The following is a 5,439-nucleotide window of genomic DNA, read 5'->3' on the forward strand; positions in this document are numbered from 1 at the left end:
AAACACTGGATCCTACATTTCCCACAACGCATCTTTATATTTGTTGGCCTACATTGCGTGAAATGACACACTATGTTCTGTCTCTGCTCTGTAAATCACGTCATGAGACCCCCTAGGGGGTCCTCAGAATGAAAGCAGAGGGTTCTCCAAATTATTGTTAATTTTCAAATGTTTTTTTCAAAATTCGAAACATGAATCAAACATATTATTAGCAATCATAAATCCCAACTGATGTTAGGCTTTCTGGCCTATGGGTTACATAGTCGCTAAGACCACACACAGATGCAGTTCATCCCAAGGATTCACTGTGCCACATGTATGTTTAACAGGAAAATTTGATTTATAAAATCATGCCAGCAATTATTAGGCTATTGTAATGGTTCAGTATACAATGCTAAACACGTTTTGAGGCCGCCCTACATGTTATAGTACGCCCAGTTTAATACGCAACTTAATTTTATACAACACATGTAATATGGGTCCTTTAATATGGGTCCTTGTGCCATCACTCTTTTAGTTAAGGGGTCCTTTGCTTACAAAATGTTGAAGACTCTAAATGAAAAGTGTCATGAGATAAGGTTGAATATGATTTGGCATTATATAGATAAGATTGACTGGACTTGTCACAGTGACGCTAATAGTTAGATGACTGCCTGACACAACACAACAGGCATTGTACAACTAAACACAACACGCTTGTTAAGTTGTATTTAAAACTTGCAAATGTCAGCATCGGTTCATTTAAATGCTAAACAGTGTGGTCCTTTTTCTTAATTAGAAACAGTAGAAAAGACACACACATCCCCATGGATGGGTAATGTTAAAAAAAAAATCTATAAATATAATTTCAACAAATAGCCCGTTAGAAGGATTTAATTGTGTGTAACGTTCAGACTTGTTATTCGTTACCACTGCAAACACATCTGTATTTCGCTATAGTAAAATATAGTTAAAATGCCGGTTTGTTCACGGTAATGTCTCTACCTCTGCTGGCTCACCTGCCAATCAAACATATACACTGGAACATTTCTGACTTTGATCCAAAGACCCCCTTTCTTCTTTTTTACTAGGCCCTGCTTCCAAAATTACTAGAGTTTTTATGTCTGCTTAAACCTTTAATTATGGTATAATGTTTTTTTCTATCCGATAAATTATCAATTGATGAAAAAAGAGACGGCCTGTTTAATATTAGGTTCATGGGCTTACAGTATTGTAGTTCTGGTTCTTCCTGGGATGTAGGAGAGAGATCAGCAGCTCACAGCTCAATCAAGGAGAGTGCATGCAAGTTTGCCAGATCAGGGTCACGTTCAGCCCCAAAATAATGTAGCAACACATTTTTTTGCACTCATCCAGCTTTCTGTCTGGCTTCTTCAGAATCCCTGTGACCACCACTTCATTGGCCTTCACATGAGGTGGTAGTGTCTCTCTCTTTATGATAAAAATGATCAACACTGACTTTGAAAATCAACTCATTTTAACTGCAAGAAGGTTGACTTACATGATTCCGGTAAGACTTTAAGGACGACACTGAAAACACATGTACCTTACATTATGGTCAGCCATATTTCCATAGCACGTAAATCAACGTGCTGACACAGGAATCTTACTTGGACTGGTAATCCATCATGGTGCAGTACAGAAGGAGCAGAGTGGGGGGATGGGTGGCCAGGGGAAGCTCCTGAAATGTCTGTCTGGACCCACCCTGCTGTGAACATCATGTCTGATTATATATGCTTACGTCTGCTTTGTCAAAGTTGAATTAGTGCTCTGTGGTGATGCAGTGCAGACCTTATAAATCAAGTGGCGTGTTTCAGTTATCAGAGACTAGAGTGTACCAGGATGTTGGAAATCCGGTCCCCCAGGCCTTTCATCCTGATAAGAATGCCATTCTTGCAGCAATGCCTTTTTTTTATTGGTGACCTAGTCTATATTGAAGGCGTTTCATTTCCTGGATTGTTCAGGTGTCGCCAGAAATTCCGTTGAATATCCGTCCTCTTCCACTTCTTCTTTCCTTCCTAATTCAATATGGCTGGTAATGAGACAGAAGCCAACAGTGAAACAGTGGAGACACTGTTCCTTCACACAGATACCAAGAATGTCAGTTACTGAAGCAGACAGTCCTCTGTTCAACGTAAATTCAAAGAAGTTCACAGATTCCAATATTCAAAGTTTAAGCCTCATGCTAAATACCCCAACACCTATACTGTGTTAATCTAAATCAACGACAACAAATGGATGTCCCTCATTCCGGCCGAATGTCTGTCACGTTCCTCTAAACTCCAATCTGAGTTTTCTGTTGACTCAAACAACCTTTGAACGAACACATGTTCCAGCAAAACGTTCCTTCCCAAGGCTCTTTAGCAGAGGCCCCGTGGCTCCGTCCGGCACTTAGAAACCACCCAAGACGACTGTGATTGGTTCTAAGAAATGCCAATGAACCATAGCCCGTTTTTCTCCCATCCCAGGAATGCTTTTTGGACTAGCCAGACCTTCCTTCATAGTGCTATGGAGGAAGGAGTGAAAATGCAAGACCATTGGTGATTTGAGCTGGATGACCTCAATTGTTGTGCTTCAACTTTCCTATGTAATTGCGCATTTCAAATGATCGCATTAAAAAAGCAGTATGGAAAAAGAAGCATTCAGTAAAACGTCCTCAATTGCAAAAAAAGTTGTTACGCTCGCTTGAAGTGTTTTTTGCCAAAAAAAGTAGTTGCTTAATTGAGTTGATGGGATATAGAAATGCTTTTGCAAAATAAACTCTGATGCAGCAAACATTTAACTCTTAAACATTTAGCTGTTTGTGAGCTGAGTGATGTCCAAATGAAGCATTGCAAAGGGTTTACAACAAAGGTTCGACAGCACATTTGTTTGCAAGTCCTTGAGCCTTTTTTTAAACAAAGAGCACTGTCTAGTTTGGTCACCAAATACAACTGATGGTTCATGAAGCTTTATTTGGACATCACTAGTTTCCGCTGTCTGCGTCTTCTCAGATATTCCCATCATGTAACTTTTACTCCGGGCAGTATGAATACTCAGATACATGAAAGAACAATTTAAACTTCATCAGTTGAAACCCATTCCTTAAGACCTGTCTCCATTTTTCTCTTGTAGATGCGGCCAAGGCGTTTTTTGGGGGGGTTAGCAACCTCTACTTCAGAGCAACCTTTTTAATATTAAGTTCCATTTTAAAATGTACTTGATGATCAGTATTAGCTTAGCCATATCAGCTTAGCCATATCAGCATTAAGCCTGCCATCATCCACAAGCTCTAACCAATCAGAGGCAGAGTAGGGCAGGCTGTGAAATAGGTCATGTGGCTTGGGGAGTAAGACATTTACAAAACCTGTGCACACCGATTGCTTGTGTGCCATTGGTTGAGCTACCGTGTTCCATGTAAGTGTAAGGTAATGTATTTGTCTACATATTACGTTTAATACTTGTACATTCAGGTACGGCACATCATATTTCTTAAACAAGCCTGGCAATTACAATAAAGTCCATTCTATTCATGTGTGGGACATGCACCTCAAATTATTGAACTCTGTTTTACTTTTTCTACTCTGTTTACTGGCAGATTACAGCCATATGTAGCATATAGCGCCAACTTCTGACTAAACTACGCTGTATCCTAGTTTACGCACTCACTGAATTTGCATCAAATTCCTTGTAACATTGCAAAAGTTTTCTTAAAATTTGGCTCACAATTGAATTAAAACACAATTAGTAACTGTCTTTTAACTGCTCAAACTGACCATGTTCATAATCCATTTAGGCATTAAGGAGACTAGGCCTAAAGAGCATCAGGCCCTGAACACTGGCAGCCCAGTCAGTGTGTGACAGATGAGCTGTGTAGATTGTTTCTACCATGTGGAAATCAGTGGATTATAATTATTGGTCATCTGTGAGCTGGAATATGGCACTTAATGTATAATACTGGAATTCTATAGCATTTATTGTATCTAAAATGATGTATTTTGCATTTGCAGTTAAATAAAATAACTGTATAAATAACCAAGTCTTGCATAGCCAGACCTTCTTTCAAAGGGCTGCAGAGGAGGGTCTGGCTAGTCCACTCAGCATTCTGGAATGAGGGGAAATGGGGATCTGGTTTATTGGCATTTGTGTAAACCAATCACAATCGTTGGACAGAGGAGCCTTGGAAAGGAACTTGTTTTGGTGGAAGATGTGCTGTGCTGGCAGTTAAAGTGCTAACATATAAAATGTTGGACTCCTGGCGGAATTTCTGGCGGCACCTGAACAATCCTGGAAATGAAACATTGTCGATGGAGACTATAATTCACTTAAAGATTAAATAAAGATATATAAGGACAATGTATTGCTCCAGAATGCGGGGGCGTTACAGTTTTAGTTACAGCCTAACTATTCTTAGTAATCTCAAACTTAATTATTTAAGTTAAATTTGTGTCACAATTTTCATACCTTGCTATCAAAAAGAAGTTGACAAAACAATCAAGAAAAGCTTTTTTGGAGCCCGGGACAGCTCTCGACTGAACCCTGTGTTCACCTTGTTCACAACTTGCTTTTCTCAATCTACTTCTCGGGGATCTTTTTACATAAGACTGAGATTATTGGGACATTTTATGTAATGCAGCTGCATCATTTCTCCAGAGAAGAGTCAACACTCAGTTGGTCTGGTCGATAACAGAACATTCAGTCTAAATATGCACAGAAGGTACAGAACTAAATGTGCAGTCTCAAAAAGCTTTTGGCCAGTTAGGACTCCCTTCCTGCTTGGAGAGGCTTAATAAACACTACACTTGCTACTTTAATGTTGTGTATAAAGCAGACTTGACGTGAAAGAATGCAAGTGACACACTGAATTGAAACAGAGGTAACACTATATTCAGATCAGTGACTTTTTGGATTAAGATTTATTTATTTATGTGATTACTGCATTTAGCTGCCTACTTTCACATGTGGTGGAAGCAAAGTGAGTCAGGTCTTATGGTAATTAAACACCACGCATGAGTCACGCAGCAGAGCGGGGTCATTACCAGGCAGAAGTTAGCATTAGTGATAAACAGGAAGACTGCTGATTGCATTAGCACTCATGTGACAGTTTCATAATGTGGACTGGATCATTAAGGGTTCAAATTCCAAATTAAAACACTTTAACACCCACAAAACAAAAAAAACATAGCAGACGTGACAAAGAAGTAACATTGGGAGCTAGGACAGATTATTATAAGACCTGAAACATATTGGATGTTCACTACAGGTTATGTCCTGTATGTATGCACACAGACAGGGTGATGTTGGTTAGAGGGGAGGTCAGAAAGTATTAAGAGACAGACTAACTGGGGGGACGTGATCAATAAAACCATGTTTATCTTGTCTGTGAATATGACACTTGACCCTAAGATGACATTGCTGCATAGGATCGAATAACCCCAATAATATATATTTATATATATATAT

General features: G+C 39.2%; 1 long non-coding RNA gene across 1 annotated transcript in view; it reads left to right on the forward strand.

Annotated features, from left to right (window-relative positions):
- The first annotated feature begins 200 nt into the window (after positions 1-200).
- LOC117952201 overlaps positions 201-5,439 on the forward strand; it is a 17,779-nt gene continuing 12,540 nt past the window's right edge. Inside the window, exons 1-2 of the long non-coding RNA XR_004658339.1 lie at positions 201-373; positions 4,953-4,955. This is a non-coding gene — a long non-coding RNA (uncharacterized LOC117952201). The remainder of the gene's footprint in view (positions 374-4,952; positions 4,956-5,439) is intronic.

Source organism: Etheostoma cragini, chromosome 10 (assembly GCF_013103735.1).
Source record: "Etheostoma cragini isolate CJK2018 chromosome 10, CSU_Ecrag_1.0, whole genome shotgun sequence".
Lineage (NCBI taxonomy): Eukaryota > Metazoa > Chordata > Actinopteri > Perciformes > Percidae > Etheostoma > Etheostoma cragini.